Source organism: Macaca fascicularis, chromosome 12 (genome assembly GCF_037993035.2).
Source record: "Macaca fascicularis isolate 582-1 chromosome 12, T2T-MFA8v1.1".
NCBI classification, from domain to species: domain Eukaryota; kingdom Metazoa; phylum Chordata; class Mammalia; order Primates; family Cercopithecidae; genus Macaca; species Macaca fascicularis.
Genome location: NC_088386.1, coordinates 38502324 through 38524117, shown reverse-complemented (window position 1 = coordinate 38524117; position 21794 = coordinate 38502324). Strand labels below are relative to the sequence as shown.

Genomic DNA, 21794 nt, shown 5'->3' with positions numbered 1-21794 from the left:
GGTTTGCTCTTTGCTGCAATGGTTCACAAAGTATGATCCACAATTTCCAGGACCCTTTCAGAAGGCCCACCAGATCAAAGCAATTGTCATAATGCTAAGATATTCTTTGCCTTTTTCACTGGATTGACACTTGTATTGATAATGCAAAAGCAGTGATGGGTAAAACAGCTGCCACCTACATCAGCAGGAGCCAAGGCAGTGGCACCAAACTGTACTAGTAGTCATTACATTGGTCCCAGCCTTTCACCTGGGGACCTGGGAAAGTTTCATGTGAAAATCTCCTTGTGAAAACTGTAAAAATGGTCAATTTTCATTAAATCTCAATACCTTAATTCTTATATTTTTAATGTTGAATGTGGGAAGTACACATAAAACACTTGACTACATTCTGAAGTAGGATGGCTGTATTAAAGCAATGTATTTATGCAATTATTTGAGTGGCATGCTGAACCTGCCACTTTTATATCATGGACAACCATTTCTGCACAAAAGAGCAACTGACAAACAGTGATAATTCACATGTGTGATGTATTTAACAGATATTCTTTTGAAAATGGAGTGTCGCTTCAATGAAACAACTTATAATATTTGCTGCCAATGATAAAATTAGAGTTTCCAGGGGAAATTAGAATATTGAAAAACTTGTATCCACTTCCATGAGTATGACTAGCTCCTATTATTGAGATAATTCTGATGAATATAGTAGTAATACATATTTTTAAATGTTATATAATTAAATATGTCAATATTTGGAAAATATACATAATTCAATGAACTAATATTTTCTGAATGGCCAATGCTTGGTGTTACATATTGTGCATTGATAAAGGATCTTCTCGAAATGCAAGTTCAGTCAATGGATTTTTATATAATAAATATAGAAAATTCAGTGATTCAGTTTCAAATTCCATACCAGAACTCCTAAAAAGTTCTCACTTGTAAAATTCTGATGCAATATCAAAGAATACACAAAATTGACTGAAAGACCATTCAACCACTCCTGCCTTTTCTGATTACATATCTCTGTGAGTACCTATTTTCTTTCTAAGATTCAAAAAGAGAAACAGAGAGATTGAACACAGGTATAAAAAACCAGTTGTCTTCTATTAAGTCGGGTGTTAATAAGATTTGCCAAATATAAACAATGCTACTGTTTTTTAAAGAAAACATAGTTTGAATAATAATATTTTGCTTATGTTAATATGTAATGCATTTGTTGTTATTCTAAAACAAATAAATACATTTTAAATTTCTGTTTTAACTGCAAATACAGTAAATATAGATATAGAGCCAACGTCAAATCTCCTAAGATCCTCAGCGCTTTTTAAGAGTGTAGAAGGTTTCCCTTTCTAAAAAGCTTCTGAACTGTTGCTTTAGTGTATCCTAGTAATCTGAAAGAGTTTTCTTGTTTAGCATTTAACCCCACATCATGTGCGTATTTAATCAGTTCAAGTATACGCAGTGTTATCAATTGTATCAATAGTTCAGCTTCTCTGACCTCTCTTGCACCCATGTTATTTGCCAGATAAGTTCTAGTTCCTCCCACTGTGGGGAAGGTGTAAGTCTCAGCCACTGAGATCAGCCATGTGACTTGTTTTGACCAACAGAATGTTAGCACATGTAATAGAAACAGTCTCAGAAAAGTACTTGAGTGACTAAGCTTGCTCTCTCTTGCTCTCCGCTATCTCTATGAGAAGGACTTGCTTGGGCCAAACTGCTGGCCCAGATGGAAGATAAAAGAAGTGTGGAGTATAATAATCCTCACCTGAACTCAATCTGGATCAGCTGCTCCTCCATGCCCTCCTCACTCCTTGCAGTTTGCCACAGAAACATGAGTGAGCTCAGCTGAGACTAGCAGAACCCATTCAGCCGAGTCCTACCTTGATGCTCTGACACCAAGGTGATCCATAAATCAATGGTTATTGTTTTAAGACAACAAGTTTCGAGATGATTTGTTACATAGCTTTTTAAGGGAAGAGTGAATTGATATACTCAGTCCCCAAAAACCAAGACATTCTTTACTTGGTCTTAGGAATTACAGCTGCCATTCTTCTTAAAGAGTACAAGATACCAAAGGATCACAAGATGGAGGTTTGGATCAGTTACTGCTTGAGTTCTTTTAGTTCTCATGTTAGAATAAGGATAACAATCCTTGCTTAATGCTATTCGGTAAGCAAATATGCATACTTTGATACAATACAGATCCTCAATGTGAGCCAGCTGTTTTATATGGAGCTTAATTTTTAAAAAGAATTCTTATCCAATAATAAAGAGGAAGAATGATGTTGTTTGGGAGAGAATTTCAAAGTTTAATGTAAACTCTACTGTCTCCTTCATACACATTGACTTTGTACCCTAAGAGTTTCTTCTGATCTGATTCCATTCTGTCTTAGTTATTTACTTGTCATGAGGTTTTAAGTGTTTTGTTTGTCTGCCTAGTGCAATTCACAATGTTAAAAAGCAAGTCTCTGTTTCCACTAAATTCCCAGAAGCACAAACTGGAACAATGAATACATATTATCCAAATTGTACCCAAGTAGGAGGTTTCTAATTTAATTGCTGATGATCAAAGTAATTTAACTTACTGCATATCAAAATGTTGAAATGTTTACTGAGAAAATATAAAGATTCGTTCCACATTAAGACAACTTTGTACATGAACATGAATTTAAAAACTGATGGCTAAATGCAGGTAATAGAACTTTGCAAAATATTTTACCTCTGGGTTTGTGTATGATTGGTTTACCGAGTGTAGTTTACCATGTGTATGATTAGTTTACCACATGCACATACCTGCTCCAAACTAGATTTTTTGGAACCCTGAAGGCACACAACTCTCAATGGAATTAAAGTTTTTGAAGTAAATACTTGAATACATTTTAGAAGTGTTCTAACACCACCTAAGAAAAAATAACCCCAAATTACAAATACAGGTGTTTTCCCTAGAGAAGAGACATGCAAACTATAGTCTGTTTCCGTAAATTTAATTTTGGATCACAGCCAGTCTTATCTGTTTAAATATTGTCCATGGCTGCTTTTTTTGCTACAGCAGCAGAAATGAGTTGTTGCATTAGGGACCATATGGCCCACAAAGCCTAAAATATTTGCTACTTAGTTCTTTATGGAAAGATGTGCTTACTTCTACACTATAGCGTTGGTTTGCATAAAGAAACCTCAATATGCTGAAAAGTTAATTAATTGAAAACCTCATTCACTATAATATGACTGGAGATAGTATCTCAAAAAAGGACAATATACCAGCACAAAATAACTGAATTTTAAGGGAGGAAGGGAGATTATTTTATTGTTTCTAACACACACAAAAATGAGCAATACATACCATAAAAATAAGACAAGTGCTCTATTGTCATAGAAGTTTAAGGAGTAATAGGACATGAATACAATTAATCTTCATCAAAACTTAGAAGCCATTAAGTCATCAAGTCATCAAAACCTAGGTTTGCAGACTAATGTTTAGCTTTAATAGACATGCACACAACCCCCCACACACATTTATTTGTTTATATTTTAAGATAATACTGAAATTTTATATGGGGAACTTATAATACTGAACTTATATAACTTATAATACTGAAATTACATATGGGGAAAAAAGTTAATTATTCTGAATTTGAAACCCTCTTTTCTTCTCATCAACATTTCCAATTAAAGCAACTTTTGTGAAGCAATTTTTACAGCTCAGATTTTCATAATTTGTTTTTATAACTCAATTTTTCTAAGAAAACTCAAGAAATAGAAAAAACAGCACTTTAGTTATCAATTACTTATAAAGAACAGCACATTGAAGAAACCACAAAACTTGACATACAATATTCCATTATTAAAATCCCTGTGGCCACATTTGTGGTACCACATTGAAAAAAATCAAGTACGGCTTCTACAATATGTTTAATGCATTTGTAATTATTTCCCTATTGGTTGGTAGACAATATAAATTATTAAAATATAAAATGTATTGAGAAAACAACTGGAAGATACAAACGTATCACTGCAAAGTGATTTCACAAAAGTGTCACTAGATGGCAGCATCTTAAACATTAAAAAAACTAAAGGTTTTCCAAAACCTCTCTACAGTCATCCAGTTAGATATTTTCATTGTTTTGCCTCACGTAGGTAACATGATATGCACAGGTGAAAGCATATACTCTATACTTGAGTACCTACTTTATGCAATTTTTCAATAAAAATCAAGTATTTTTCAACACATTTTATTTAAAATTACCCACAGGTGCTCACACTCATGTTGACACAATCACATTCATACTAACACAGCTCACACTCATATTGACACAACCAGCAAAGCATTGTTCAGTCACCATGCCACCTTACTTTATAGTCAATCTAAAACTTGCAATCATTTTCAGGCCATTCTGATTATTTCCAGCCTGTCTTTCTCCAATAAACATTATAAATCATACATTTGATGATAAGACTCACTGCCTTTGTTTACAGAGCCCCCATTAATTTCACAATGCAACTCATAGTCCTTGGTATGTTTATCAGAGGTGTTTGAACCAAAGCAACTCCATCTTGGGTAGGGACTGGGTAAAATAAGGCTGAGACCTGCTGGGCTGCATTCCCAGTAAGTTAGGCATTCTGAGTCACAGGATGAGACAGGAGGTCAGCACAAGATACAGGTCATAAAGACCTTGCTGATAAAACTGGTTGCAGTAAGGAAGCTGTCCAAAACCCACCAAAACCAAGATGAGGACAAGAGTGACCTCTGGTCATCCTCACTGCTCATTAGAAGCTAATTACTAGTATTATAAGCTAATTATAAGCTAATGTATTAGCATGCTAAAAGACACTCCCACCAATGCTATGACAGTTTACAAATGCCGTGAAAACATCAGGAAGTTATCCTATATGGTCTAAAAAGGGGAGGAACCCTTGGTTCTGGGAATTGCCCACCCCCTTCCCAGAAAACTCATGAATAATCCACACCTTGTTTAGTATAAAACAAGAAATATAATAAGCATAAAAATGGGCAACCAGCAGTCCTCGGGGCTGCTCTGCCTATGGAGTAGACATTCTTTTATTCTTTTACTTCCTTAATAAACTTGCTTTCACTTTACTTTATGGACTCACCTTGAATCTTTTCTTGTGAGCGATCCAAGAACCCTTTCTTGGGGTCTCTGGGACTGGGATCCCTTTTCTGGTGACATAGCTATTTATTTTTTATTTTTAAAGTTTTTGTAGAGAGGAGTTCTCACTACATTGCTCAGGCTGGTCTTGAACTCCTGGGTTCAAGCCATCCTTATGCCTCGGCCTCCCAATGTGCTGGTATTGCAGGTGTAAACCACCACACCCAGCCCTCCTGGGTATGATTAAAGACTTGCATGATCTGCTAGTGCCCCTTGATCAGATGCCCCATATAGACCTCTCTCATTTTACATAAACTTTTCCCTTTCCTGGGGATGTGCTTTCTCTCCTCCATTTGCCTAGCAAGCTCAGATTTTGATCACCAGATAACTTTGAGCGAAGATTATTTTGCCATCTCTCTCTTCTATCTTATTCTATAGCCCTGTTTGTATATCTCTCGTAACAATTTTCCAATCTTACTGTCTTCTTTCACACAATATGAACTCAAATAATTGTTGAATAAATAAATAAATAAATAAATAAATGAACAAATAATAAAGTCTTACGAAAGTCAATAGCTGTTCTCTAAAGTGATGTTAAATTTATAAGAAAACTATTTGAGGGATTCTGTTTCTGATGCAATTTTATTGCATGTGCTATTTATTCAGACACGATATCTTTTAGAATGAAGTATCTTGGACAAAATAGTAGTTGAGAATATGTTCAAAATCATTCTCAATTAACAAGAAATATCGTGTGTCCTTGCCATCTTCACTAATACAAAACTAAACGTTTTTCTAATTAGTGAAATAATATGATACATAGGGCCTGTGCTGAAATTTCCAGGAGAAAAGCTAGCTCACTCTTTCCTAACTTCGATTAATTGCCTGTTTATTAAAATGAAATATAAAATGGTAAAGCTGAATTATTTTCCTAGTAGCATTAAAGCTCTGATTGCTTTATGGATTGATTTGGTAACAAATTGATTTTGGACTATTGTTATTATTATTATTTACTTTATTCCTTTTTCACCAAGATTAAATCCTATGAATTGTGAAGACTCTTAATAATTAGCAAATTTGGTATGAAAAAAGTACTTATACAAGATAAGATATTTGTCGCTATACTCAGGGTTGATATATAGACGGTATGCATTGATATGCTCTTATTATTAAAATAATAACATAGTTAAGGTACATAAAAAGTCTTTGTCCTAAGCCACCTGAATAATCAACCATGGCTGCAGCCCTTGTGTCCCATGATGGAAGAGTGTCTGCGAATATCAGCTTGTGAATGTTCACTGCTAGGGACTAGCCCAGAGTCCAGTGGATGAGACAATGCCTTTGCCAGCGCCACTATCAGCATGGTGGGTGAATTCCTGGTGACTATCAGTACATTCTAATAGATTAATGATGGATACTACCTGGTATTAACATGGAGTATGACCTTCTTTGTGACTGTGGGAAACGCAGCTTCTATACCGTACCGATCAGATATTTAAGTGTTCTGAATATCATTCCTTGCTTGATGCAAAAGTAATGAGAAACAATCCAAGAACTACAGTGCTATGAATTTGGACAATATTACTTTTTAAAAAGTATAATGGGAAGTTTGAGGAAAATGAACAAAAAAGAAAATGGTATAGGGAGATGTGTGTCTGGGTGTGTGTGCGCGCACATGCTGGTCATCTCTATATGGAGGGTATGAATAAATGATTAGCAACAATAGGTTGGCTAGTTAACTCTGATATTGGAATTTCCCAAAGGAATTCCTAATTAGGGAGTTTTTGACTAGTACTAGAGAAAGTTGGGAATGGAAAGGAGGAAGATGAAAGCTGGTAGGTTTTTTTGCCACGGTCTTGGAGTATTTAACTTTCCAGAATTCATTCAAGTGTTATGATTCAAAAGCATACTTAGGTGCTAAGTTAAAAACAACAGTAAATATTTCTATAAGAGGGGCCTCCACTGTCTCTGCAAATGCCTCTTTTCAGAGTGAATTTCTATTCTGAAAGTTCTGCTTTTCATGCAGACTAAATTTGTCATGGCCTTCAAAAATTCTTCTCACTCTTTCTCTAGTTTTCCTTTCCTCCCAACCCTCTGGTTATGTGTAGGAACTAAGCATTATTTTGCATATTATGTTCATGCTGTACTTAAAGTCAATAAGTTCTATAGGTCACAATTCCTTTCCAAAATTATTTAATATAGCTATCTACTATTTTTATGCAATGTGTTAAGCTTCATTTATTTATATCAATATAGTATAGTTCAATGAGAATAGCAACTCTTCACTATTAAAACCTGAAACAACAGAAAATGAAAACCAACACAAATAAAAAGGAAAAAGACACAATCTTCAAGTGGAGCTTCGGTGAAATTTAGTAGAAATCACATTGCATGGCAACCAGAACCAAAGTTTACGTTTTCTGCAGGACAAAACCAGAATACTCTTCCAACTTATTTTAATCCTATGGCTCTTATAGATAATATAAGAGATCAAAAAATGAATTATCAGTGTGTGTGTGTATATATATACACACACACACACACTATATATATATATACATCCACACAAAATTCCATCCAGGAAGCTAGCCACCTGAAAATCAATTCTAAATGCTCACATTGTGAAACAGGAACAGAAACAAAAATTCAGATGGTAGAAAATATTTGAGCCTCAATTTTGTAAACCACAAATAAAATTATAAGGCCCCCAAACCATCTGAATAGACCCCTCCTGTTGGCCAAGGGCATTCCAGAGTTAACCTGAGAAGCTACTTCAAGCCATGATAGAAGAGATGATAGACATTTCTCATACTTTCCAACATTAACATCAACATAGACCATAAGTCTGATAAGAAATATTTACATTCTATTCCCTCTGAAGCCTGCTACTTGGGGGCTTCATCTGCGTGATAAAACCTTGGTGTCCACAGCCCCTTATTGGAACCCAGACATTCCTTTCTATTGATAATAACTCTTTCAACCAGTTACCAAAAACATTTTCAAATCTACCTATGACCTGGAAGCCCAGCCCTCTCCTCCCCAGGCTTTCAACTTCGAGTTATCTTTCCCTTCCAGATCCAGTTTGATCTGGAAGTAATATGTAACTCCAACGTAAATCTGATACATCTTGACTAATGTATTAAGTCTCCCTAAAATGTATAAAAGCAAGCTGTACCCTGACTGCCTTGGGCACACGTCCTCAGGAGCGCCTGAGGCTGTGTCATGGGTACGTTCTTAACCTTGGCAAGATAAACTTTCTAAATTGACTGGGACCTGTCTCAGATACTTGTGAGTTTACAACCTTCTGATAAACTACCTAAAATTAAGGTAATTTACCTAATGATTGATTTCAAATGTATCTTTTACCAAATATCTTAAAATATAAGTGAATACAGAAGGTGATCATTACAAAGAACCTTTACACAACAAATAACTTGGAAAAACCCCATTGTCCTAGAGCTATTGAATGACTGTACTTATGTCAATATATACAAACAGAGGAGACAACAGGCCCTGGTAGAGACAACACTTCTCCGAGCCACTCAGGTGGGCTAATGCTAGAGAACTGGATGCCATGAATATACTTGGGAGCTTCCAGAAAGGTTAACTGTGGAGTCCTGATAAGTAAGCAACAACAAAGAAGGGGCCCCAGGTGGGGAGAACAATGAATAATTGTTCTGAGAAATGTTAATCACAAGAAACCTGTGGACACAGTGACCTCCTTCCACTCATAGCCCCAGCAGCAAGGCTTCGGTCAGCATGTGGCCCCCTCCAGCACAACCCCGTAAAACTTCCCTCCACCCCTTGCCTCTCTGCAGACAGCCTCTTCTCTGTTGTAACGCCCATTGCTTTCTTGCAAGGTATCTTCATACTTCCTCTAATAAATCTGCCTTTCTTTACCTATGACTGTCTTGGTAAATTCCTTTAGCACCCATGACGAGCCCCAGCTAGTCGCACCTGTGACATTAATTGTGAAGATAAGAAATCCAATAAGGGAGTGTTCTGAATCAAAAAAGGGGTATCATGAGAAAAGTGTGCACAGCAATCAAGGAACTCATTGAATTAAAAATGAGTATCTTTAACTTGGAATCAGAATGAAATTAGAATAAACATGTTTACATAATGATTTAAAAACTCTGTTTTGGATTCAAGGATAAGCTAAACAGTGAAATGAATTCATCAAGATATATTCATTTGTTTATCAACTTGTGCAAATTAGGCTAACACAGATTAGGGAGATGGGAGAGCTCCCCGGACCCTTTCACAGGATTTGTGACATGGGTGTGGCTCACTTACACAGCTGCTGTGCTCAAACCCCTTGTGGGAGGGGGAGCACACAGGCGAGTTGTGCCTGGGCCAGGGTGAGTGCTTTTGGGCTCCAGATCCATGGTAGCATCTAGGGGTATGTTACAATTAATGCCCTTTTAGCAGCTGCTGTCCGTGGATGGCCAAATGTTAACAAGCTCAGTGGGGAGTCAGGTGACAGTCTTTTACACCCTGCCTTCTTGCCACCTAGGTCCTTGTCTGGCATCCAGGAAGAATGAGGTCACATGGACTTAAAGGATGGTGAATGCAGAGGTTTTATTGAGTGATGGGGGTGGGATCTCAGTGGGATGAGGAACTGGAAAGCTGATGGAGTAGGTAGCTAATTTTCCCCTGGAGCTTGGCCGTTCCAGCCAAACTCCTCTCCGACTGGCCAGATGCCTCTTTGATGTTCAGATGCTTCTTCTCTCCTTGTCTGCCATGCCACTCTGCTCCTCTGCCAGAGGAGTTTGGGGTTTGTATGGCTACAGGATTTGGTGGGGGGTGGGGGTCATGATGGGCCAGGGTGGTTTTGGAAAAAACAACATTTAGGCGGGAAAACAGGGATACCTGTTCTCATTTAAGGCCGTGGTTTCCAGGCTTCCGGTTGAGGACTTTGCTGGGGAACCGCCCTCTTCTACCTAGTACTTCCCTGACTCCTGACTGTATCATTAGAATTTTATTACCCACTAATTTCAAGCCATACCCTAATATTTTTAAAAAGTGTCGTAGCTTACAACTATTGTCACTCTAAAGGAAACTATGAAGGGAACGGCCTGTGGGAAAAGAGACACAGAATGGGTAGTTGGACAGAAGAGGCTGGATGTAAGCAAGCTGGTGCTTGTCTTTCGATGAAAACTCTGGATTCCTGAACAGAGATGGTGAAGATGTTGAAGATGGCCAAGCTGTCACAATTTGTATAGGCCTTCTTGGGCTACATTTATTTCACAGAAAGGAGAGCCTTTACATTTTTTAAAATTAATATGTAACTCAAGTTACTCTTTGTTTAAGTTCCAGAAGGCTTCCAGCAATGTGATTTACATAGCTAGCCAGTTACTCCTTGGGGGAAACTGGCAAAGAATCTGGCACCACTGTTATGCCCTCTAGTTATGCAAATAGATGGCAGGGGGAAATGACAGCTTCTCAACTTCAGTGGTGTGAAAGGAAAATAAAAACTGGGACCTCAATTCACTAGGCCAAAAGGAAAAAGCTGAAACCTGAGTCATACTAGAAGCTGCCTTTCCTGTTTTACCTAAGCAGACAACTCGAGACAAAAGGTTAAATCCTACTCTATGTTCACCTTATCTTATGTAAAGTGCCGATTTACTGAGCATGAGAGGAATACATAATTGATTATTCCCTTACCTGCTCCTTCTCTCTTGAACCATGTGGGTTACCATATCCTTCCCCTTTCCCTTCCAGCCCACTTTTCCCCTTTAAATACTGAGGTCCTCAAAATTATCTTTGTAGAACAGCACAGACCACAGTTTCTGTGATTCTGTGTTTATTTCTTCTGGGCATGTACTTAACCTTGGAAAAATAAACTTCTAAATTGAGTGAGACTTGTCTCAGATACTTTTTGGTTTACAATGGGAATGAATGTCCTGAACTATCTGAATGCTCTCCTTGAGGTTATTCACAGTTTGTGGTTTTGGCCAACCTTAAAGCTAAATGAATTGGAGCATACATCAGTATACTTTTTGTGGTGTTAGAACAGGTCGAGGTTGTGTTTTCTAAGACAACTTAGTGAATCTATTGTCTCCCTTTATCAAGCACTTAACACACTAAAGCAATATTCTCTTTACATATTTCTATGTCATATCTGATTCTGATCTCTTTAAAGACAGAGACGGTGGAATTTTTTTCTTTTATTCTCCATTTTCTCCCTGTCTCTTTTTATATCCAGAGCCTGACATAAAATGAGAGGTCATTATACACCTGAAAGAATAAAATTTCTTGAGAGTAATGCGTACCTCAGCTAGTATTAAAGAGTGGAGGAACGGGGATGAGTACTTCCTGCTGGAATTCTCTCCAGTCGTTTGTAGCTGTGTTTCCCAATCATACAGAAGCTTGCAAGCTCTTAATTAGAGGGAAAGCTCCTGCAAATACCCCAAAGGTCCCTGAAGATATGAGGATGAGAGTGGTAATGGGGCCATCATTGCTGGGAGCTGTTGCCAATGGAGCAACTGCCTAAGACACCTGCCAGAAGAAGATAAAAGGGGCACGAGGGGCCAGTGTCTTGGGGCTTCCCTATATGAAGGTAACTGGAAAGAGTAGGTTTGAGGTTCTGAGAAGGAACACTGATGAATGCCAGCACTATCTAATTCAGAAAGACTTTTGATGCTTATTGACATTTAGGCAATGCCTTCTTGACATTTAGGAGCAAAGTAAAACTTGTGGGTTTTCAATATTCTCAAGAGAGACAATTATGTAGACTACGGAGACAGAGGTCTCAGATTACCAAGAAAAGAAAGGACCAACAAAAAGATTATATCTATTTTTCTTTGATGTTTTTAAATGCTGACACCAATTTGCCATTACATGATTAGATTATATACATACAAAATATATATAATGTGTATATATGAGATTAGTTTATATATATATTATGTGTATATATGATTAGTGTGTGTATGTGTGTGTGTATATATCATGTAATGGCAAATTGGGGTCAGCGTTTACAAACATCAAAGATATAATCATCTTCTTGGTCCTTTCTTTTCTTGGTGATCTGAGACCTCTGTCTCTATAGTCTACATAATTGGCTGTGTATGCCAAATTCATATACATATATATAGAGAGAGGGACCTCATCTCTGCAGCCTCTCTCTCTCTCTCTCTCTCTCTCTCTCTATATATATATATATATATATATATATAGCCTCTGTCTCTGTAGTGTACATAATTGACTATAAATGGTAAATTTATATATATATATAGACAAGACAATACTATGGAAAGACAGCCTTAGTGTCAGCTATAGCTAGACTCCATTTCTAGCCTTTACTTGCCGTTAAATTGCCTTGGGCAAGTGCTTAAACTCTCTCAGACTCACTCTCCTCAAATGAGCAATGGTGAAAGCTTACTGTTAGGGTTGCTAGGAAAATTGGAAAAACATATCAAGTACCAGAAACACAGTAGGCCATCAACTATAGCTATTATCATTCACATTTTTATGAAGCATTATTTCAGAGACTAGATTCACTGTTTCAGCCCTGCCTGCTTAAAGTAGACATTGACAAGGTTGTCAAATCCAGAGATGAGAGATAAGAGGAGGGAAGAAAATGAGCATTTTGCTAATGAAATTTAAGGGAAAGGTGTGAATTGAGAAGGTCTCAAAGAGAACTGACAACTGGATGGATAAGAGTAAAGGATTTGGAAGAAAGGAAAAGCAAACCAATCCTGAGACCCTAAACCATTGTGTAATTTGCAGGTACAATAATCACACCACTTTAAATAAAGTGTATGCTTTAAAGAGCAAATTTCAGCTCTTTCTTTTTACCAAAATAATACTAATAATAATTGTCTTTACTTACTGTCAAAAGTAAGTATGAAAACCAAGAAAAATTAAATAAATTCAGTCATGCTCTTCTCTTTTATAGTCTTTCTCTGGCTAGCAAGGACCTCACACAAAATGTAGTTTGTTTGATTTATTTCAGAGACTCAAGATGGGAAAAATAGCTTAAGGTAATTTTTCAAGCTTAATTTAGTTCATTTAATATTTAATGACTTAATGGAGCAGTCTGCATGTCCTAAGTGTGTCAAAGAATAGAAATGGAATTTGAAAAAGAACTCAAAACTTACAAAAAGTATCTTGATTTTTTAGACTAATTAACCATTATAAGTAATTCTGCAGAAGCTTCTGATTTTTTTAAACAGGAATACAGTTGTGCTTTTTATGCAGTACTGTTCCATGAAATTAACCTGGCCCACTTGACTGCTGATGTACACACATTTATACATTCACTTATCTAACAGGTATGTATTTAATGATGAAAGACTATGTGCAAAGCACATGAATCTGTGCAATTTGCAAGGTCTACCCTCAATCAGTCATTGAACACTCTACTGACATAGCTTCCGAAATTTGAGAGTTAAAATAGGCATAGAAGTAATTATGAGACAGTGCAAATGGTGACCAATGATACATTTTTCATCATGGTATGGAAGTATAACAGGAAGACAGATTTATCCTGATACAGAAAAGTGAGAAAATTTTGCTAATAAAAGTCAAGGATTTCATGTGCAGGTTTCTACAAGAGTCAGTCAAGTAATCTATGAGTTGGGCCTGCAAGAAATACTTTATTTTATACTTTATTGTAAGAATATCATAATACAAGCATGAATACACACACACACACACACACACATAATGTTGTGGTATTCATATAGATATATGTACCTATGTACCAGCTGTGACTTGGCTTCAGTGGTGGGCTCAGTGGATAAACATGGATGTTGTGAAGAGCTTAAGCCCCATCTAAGGGACAGAGCTGCTACCCTGTGTCACCACCTATAGGAACGATGGTCTATTATTGTCAAACTTCTAATTTTTTGGAAAATATTTGAACCCAGGAGTTTTTATATGAAATCTCATGATTCCCTATTGTTGGCATATGACTACATTTTAAAAATACACCATGTTTGCTAATATAATGAGGGCCTACACGAAGCAAATCTCTAGGACAAGTTGTAACCCATGAAGCAAGTAATGGTTGAGCGGCAGTAGAGGAAAAGAGAATCTTCACATGTGGGAATATGTAGGTGGAAGGAAAGCTAAAAAGAAAGACAAGGAGGCACAAAGTAGGACATTGAGACAGGGAATATAAACAAGTTTAGGCTTAGCTGATATATAACTTATGTGAAGGAGAACAGTAGAAAATATATTGATAATTCAGCATATACAAAATCATAAAGAGCAAAAGTTATTTGCATTCTATTCCACAAATAGTAAAGGAACAATGGTCATCCTATGGGAGAAACACGACGCAGGAAATTCAAGTAGACAAAACATGGTGCCAATCACAACCGTCCCAACAAAGTCCAACTGACTTTTCAGACACATGGTGACTTTTAACCTTTATTCATCAATTTACCTAGTAGACTTATTATAAAGTGGATTTAAAGCAAGTATCTATCCTTCACATACTAGTGACAATTATATCTGGAGATAGCCCCATTTAGATATAAAACAAAAGAACAGTCTCCCATAAGGTATTTTTCTACTGATTACTGTGTCAACCTGAATGGCCTATTCCTCAACCAAATTTACTTTATTTTAAAATATTTATTTATAAAGCGAATTTGATAATATTGAATAGACATCTATGGGACAATTCCCAAAGACACTGCTTCTAAATTGCTTCCTTTGATGCCAGTTTATATAGACAATATGACGATTATCTTCTTTGTTCACCACCCCCCTCCGTAAGATAGATTATCTGCTAGGAAAATAAACATTTTCTCTTCAAATCAACTAACCTTTCATGTTGACATCCCTAATCTTGTTTGCATAAATAATTTAACTGATGGAATAAGTGAATTTCAGAGAATGATGTGGAAGCAATCTCTCATATTTTATTGGGAACTATTTTTCTGCCCAAAGATCTTTCGGAATTCCATTTTTATTGCCATGAGACATAGCCTTCCTTTTCCATTTTTATGGAGGGTAGAATAAATTAGAACTGATGTGTACATTTCACGTTGGAACACTTTCATTTTTCAGTTTAACAAAGACTTAAATCTGCCTTCCTTGGTTAGTCAAGAGGCATGAAAAATGGAATATTCAAGATTATACCCTGGGCTTTAGGCAACTTAAGTATTTTATGAAATATCTATCACCTACAAAAAAACTTAAGTGTAACACTTCCTTTGGGAGGCCCTAAGTTTAGTTGTTATGCCAATGAATGAGGCTAGATCAGGAGAAATAGATATCCCTCATGGCTTTGATAACGGTGGCTGCAGAAGCAGAGATCCTGATTGACAACCAGGAGGCTTGCTTTTCCCAGATCTGTAATCCTATAATAACATCTGGAGGCCAGGCTTCATTTCCATTGAGAATTAATCATTATTTCTCAAATGCTCTATTTAATCAAAAGCTTAAACACCTGATGAAGACTTCTTAGAAACAGCTCAAAATTTTCAGATTCTTGGGCACTGATCCTCACCAACATACTTTGACTTATTTGACATATTTTAGGCTTCCACCTGCATGGATTTAAGACTACAGATTGCTCACTATATGTCTGAACAAAACAATCTTCCGCTATTTCCAAAGTGAAGAGTAAAGGCCAATTAGTTAATGGAACATTGTGTCTAAGATTTATGACATTTTCTCCTACATCGAAGTAGAGGTCTAAATTCCTTAATCAATATTTTTCGTAAGCAGATATAGTACATCTTTTACCACCCTGAAAATATGTGTCAAGTACATATACACACATACATATATGCATATATAAGCATACCCACAAATATTTATAAATATATGTGTGTGTGTGTGTGTGTGTGTTTAACATGTCTTTTTCTTGAATTCTGTGAATAGAACCAAAGGTGAGTTAAACTACAAGAGTTCAGCATAGATACTTTATTTCTGATGCTTACACACAACCTGTTTTTATTATCACTGAGGGAATGAGGGTGAATAAAAATGATTTCCTGTGAGATAAAAAAAAGTATGTGCATGAAATGGATCTGTCCTTTCATACCTTCACCTGTTCAACTGTATCATAATGACAGAGCATATTTATTTATTTATTTATTTATTTAGAGACAGGGTCTCAACCTGTCCAGCAGGCTGGAGTGCAATGGTGTGATCTTGGTTCACTGCAGCCTCCACCTCCTAAGATCGAGTGATACTCCCACATCAGCCTCCTGAGTAGCTGGGACTACAGGCACACACCATCACACCCAGCTATATTTTAATTTTTTTTTTTTTTTTTTTTTTTTTTTTTTGAGACGGAGTCTAGCTCTGTCGCCCAGGCTGGAGTGCAGTGGCACGATCTCGGCTCACTGCAAGCTCCGCCTCCCGGGTTCACGCCATTCTCCTGCCTCAGCCTCCCGAGTAGCTGGGACTACAGGCGCCCACAACCGCGCCCGGCTAATTTTTTTTTTGTATTTTTAGTAGAGACGGGGTTTCACCGTGGTCTCGATCTCCTGACCTTGTGATCCGCCCGCCTCGCAGGCGTGAGCCACCGCGCCCGGCCCTATTTTAATTTTTTAAAATTTTGTATATAGACAATGTTTCAACATGTTGCTCAGGCCCTAGGCTCATACCATCCACCTGCTTCAGGCTTCCAAAGTGCTGGGACTGCAGGCGCCCAGCCAACAAACAGTTTTCAAATTCTTGCAAAGATACTGCAATTGCCTCCTTTTGTCCACTTGTATTGCATTCCAGTCTATTCTCATCACCATATGCAGGATATTTCTTTGTAAAATTAATACAAATACGGCTCTTTGAATGGCTAAAACCTTTCAATGGATTTCCATGGGTCTTCAGGGCAAAGCTAAACGGCTTAGTGGGAACTTCTTTAGCTGGCCTTTGGTCTGCTTTATAGATTTGTCCTACCGTTTCTAAAATTATACAAATTACACTGAAATACTTACTTCCCTGCAATCCAACCAATATTTTTAACTTTCTAGCGTAGTTCCTATCACGCACAAAAAACTCCCCTAGAAGGGATTTTACCTGATAATTTCTACCTATATTCTATAATTGGCTCAGATCTCATCTTCTTTAAGAAGGTCTCACCCTGACAATCCAGATTAAATTAGGTGTTTCTCTTTGCAACTCCTTGATTATAATTTATGGATCAAATATATACTGATAAAAGATCCAAATGCATGCTACTCTATGGTTCTACCACAGAAACAATAGAGACAAGATTCTTCTTATACACTAAGATCCTATTGGGTGAATGGGCAGTGACAATGGCAAAATGTCTCTAATGTCAACAATTTCTGGTAAAGATAACTTTAACATTCCAGTATTAAACTTCTATGAAGGAGGTTAATTTTTGTGGGTAAAAATTTCATACATTATGCTAATTTATGTTATATTTGTATACAAAAGTGTTTAGTACTCATTTGTTCTAGCTAATTCATTGCTCAAGTTCTGATATCCCATGTATTAATGATATCATTCTACTGTAATAGAGATGTAATAGAGATATTAAATAGATATTATTCTATTATAATATTATGAGAGTTGATTTCCAATTTTCAGGACTGAAAGCATCATGGCCAAGCTTTCTGTTGAAATTTGAGGCTTGATCACTCAATCATTTGTGTTCTAAAATAATCTCAAAATTGTTTTTAAAAAATAATTAGGCCTACCTGAAGATAAATAGAAGGTTCACAGAGGGGGACATTCATATTTAAGTGTGGTTTGGGTACCTGTGATTTTACTAAATGATTTTATTAATGATGTCTTTATTCATATTTCTGATTTTTGCCTTAAATTATTCTGGATCCAGAAGTAATTCATTTTTATTCAAACTGCTTGGGCTATCACTGTGATTATTATTTGTTAATAATTTAAACAGCTTATGGTTGGGTCTAAGAGATGTGAGATGTTTGCACCCAAACAAAGCATCATGTCGCACACAAAGAAGTAGAAGCTAATAAAACAATGTTGGAGTTTGCAGAATTTGGTCTTCATTTTAAGCACCATTTGCATTCAACTTTTAGTAAGCTGAGAAAAAAAAAAATATGCCATCATCCATATAGGTACACTGAAATGTGTAAAAGATGTGAGAAATTAAGGCAATCATTCATTCATTCATTCATTCATTCATTCAACAAATAGTTATTTGGCTCTTCCTAAGAGCTGGCCCCATTTAAGTTTCCATGTGCTTTAAGCCACTTTAGATGAAACTGGAAAGGGATAGAGGAGTATAAAGAGTTTGTGCTGAGTTTTTTAAAAATAAGATTATTAAAATTTTTATAAGTTCTATCTCTTAACTTTTTAAAACTTCAGTGTAGTCTCTTGAGTCCTGGCCAAACTGCTTAGATTATTCTTTTTTTTTTTTTTTTTTTTCTTTTATTCTGGCGTGGAAGTATTCAGTGACAGTCTTTAATAAAAAATTCTGGATATTTCACTTTCTGCCTAAAAAATCTCATTTCTTCATTATTTCTTTTTCCAACAAGCCCGGATAGTCCAATTTTTTTTCTTAACATGTTGACAACTGCTAACATTTATTAAGCACTAAGTAGTTTTAAAATGGTATCTCTTTTCATTCTCTTTAGAACAAACCTATGAAGTTGGCACTATAATTTTCCTAATTTGTTAAATAGACAAATGAACTCACATTAGTAAGTGAATTAAAACTATGCTGAAAAGTAACGTAGAGACCTAGAGTCAAGTCCAGGTCTGACAGTGTCTTCCTGATCTACGCGTTCTGTTAATGAAAATGCTATACTGTGTCTTAAAATAAGTATCCTATTCCATCAGCAACACACAATACCTAGTTCCAGGTGTAGCAAACTAATAGCTGTTCTTGAGCATGCAGTAACACTTCATTTCCCAGAAAAGGTCATGGACTGAGTGTTAGTCAATGGAATATAAGTGGAAGTAAATGTTGCCATTTCTAAGCTAAGACTTTAAAGAAGTTAGTGTGCATTCCTTTGACTGAATCCAGACAGAGGCTCTAGGACACAAAAGCCAAAGGACACAACAATGAATATTTGGAAACCTTAATGGATGTAGAGAAAGTTAATTCCTGCCTGATGCATGAGTATAATATAAACATCTATCACTTGGAAGACATTTGTGATTGTATTTATTTGTAACCAATAACTATTCTACCTAACACATCAAGAGTTCTTATTAAAATATTTTTCATTATTTATTTCCTATTTCTTATCATAATCTAAATTTGTGAGAAAGTCTTCGTATCTCAGGATGATTTAGGCATATAGTCTTGATTTCTCTCTCTTTATATCTTATGGTCACCTTATCAATTTTCCATGAATTGTTTCAAATGCTTTGTGAAATGAGACAATAAAAGAAAAAAGAAAGAGAGAGAGCAAGGGAGAGGAAGAAAAGAAAGGAGAGAGGGGGGAAAGACTAAAGGGTGAGAACAAAAGGGAAGAGGAGCAATGAAAGAGGAAGGACAAAAATGGGTTAGGAACAATGAGATCCTATGAGGGTATAACTGAGGAACATAAGAAATATTATATTTAGCCAACCTGAACCCCATTCCAACCACTTCCTCTTAGTCTCTCTCTACTGTAGGGCCATAGATGTGAAATATTTCCTTACTCATGCTCTTTCTTAGCTGCCATTTCAGGAAGCAGTGAGTCATTAGCAGGAATCTGCTAGATTTTTTTCTGGGAAAGATTTAGCACTTAGGATGAAAGAAACAGATGAAGCTGCCCTGCTGCTTCTCCCTTCTTCCTTCTCTCTGCCTTAAATAGAAATGAGATTTCTGGATTTGAGACAAGTATCTTGTGACTGTGATGGAAAAAGTCCGGGAAAATTCTAAGGAAACTCGGGAGATGGCACTCAGACATAACTGAGTTGCTGAGTGCACCCCAGCAGCCCCCTGCCTCAAGTCTTTCATGGTGAGAAAAAGAAATCTGTATTTTTCATCCAAGGTTAACATCGTTTCTTGTAGCTGAAAACGTTCATCTTTGATTCAGAAATATAAAAAGAAAGACAAACCCTGAAAGGATGAAATTAATAAGAGATTGGTTAAAAAGGTCAAGAACAGAAAAGCTGAGTGTACTGGTCCAGAAAGATGGTGGCATGATGATACAGTAGAGCCATCTTGTGGGTGACACAAATCTCGTTGGAGCATACTGATCCCAAGGTACATATAGGACATCCAGATGTAGTGGGAAGATGCAGGCTATTTCCTATTGTATGAGTAGCCTGGAGTCTGCACTTGACAGTGATAGCTGAATTATGGCAGTGGTTAAGAATCACTAGAGATAGTAATACCGGGGACAATCAGAAATATCTACAATTAGTGGGTGTAGGAAAGAAGTTCCTAGTAGAAACAAGTAACAGAGTATGAAAAATATAGAAACATGGAAGTAAGGAAGAGCTCCAAAAAGATGGGTTGGCACACCTTTATCTTCAAAGAGACATCTTCAAACTGATGTCTCTTGCCACATGCTGGCCCTCCCTTGTGACTGAGCTCTCTAATCTGTTTTCCTTGGCTTCCCCTACTTGCTACAATCTCAGGCCTCCTCAGTTAAGAAAAGCCTCAGTATCTTAAATTAATTGTGTGAATCAAAGTCATACTATCAATTGTTCTTTTTATTAATTAGTTTTCTTCCTTGATGATCACTGGAAATCTTGTATTTTCTCTCTCCTTCAAAATCAATTTCTATACCACCTACAATCAAATTAGGAAAAGAAAGATAACCATATAGAAAAATGGGCAAGACACTTGAACAAGCATTTCATAAGATATACAGAAAGATATACAGAAAGCCAATAAATATTGGAAGATTCTCAATCTTATCAATAATCACGGAATTGCAAAATAAAACTGCCATGCATTACCACTGCAAACTACTTAGAACAATTAAAATTATAAAGACTGAAAATAGTAACTATTGGTGAGGCTTTAGTGAAACAGTCTAATACACGCTAGTAGAAGAACAAGTTTTTGAAGGATTGGCATTATTGATTAGAAATATACAAATACCTTATGGTCCAGGAATTCTACTTCTAGGTATATACTTAACAGAAAAGTGTATGAATGTCTACTCCCCCAAAATGTATGTGAATATTTAGAGTAGCATGGATTATTATATTAATAGCTCTCAATTGAAAATAAAATCCAAATATCTACCCCCAATAAAATGGAAAAAAATTGTGATCTATTTCATACTATGTAAAAATACACTGAAATAAAAACAAAAACAAACAAAAGTACTGCTAGATATCGCATGAATGAATCTCACACATATAAAAGTCAGCAAACAAGCCAAACACAAAACAAAGTTTATAAGAGATGAGCATCTAAAATCCCAAATTCAGAAATCTGAAAGGCTCCAAAATCCAAAACTTTTTGAACACTGACAGAATGCTCAAAGAATAAAAATTTCATTGGAGCACTTGAGATTTCCAGATTTGGTGTGTTCAAGCAGTAAGTATAATGTAAATATTCCAAAATCCAAAAATATCCAAAACACTTCTAGTCCTAAGTATCTCAGGTAAGAAATACTCAACCTGCATATGCCTTCGTATAACGTTCAAAACTAGACAAAATAATGCATTTATATAAAGTTCAAAATGGACAAAGCTGACTATGTGGTTAGAAGTCAGGGGAATTGTAAATTTGAAAGGGGGATGCTATGGTCTAAATGTTGGTCTCCCCAGACCCCAATTATATATGTTACAACCTTATACCCAATGTGACAGTATTAGGAGGTC

The 21794-nt window shown here is 36.3% G+C and overlaps 1 protein-coding gene across 1 annotated transcript in view; it reads right to left on the bottom strand.

Annotated features, from left to right (window-relative positions):
• Positions 1-21794, bottom strand: part of KYNU (kynureninase) — a 164308-nt gene that overhangs the window by 51625 nt on the left and 90889 nt on the right. The window lies entirely within an intron of this gene.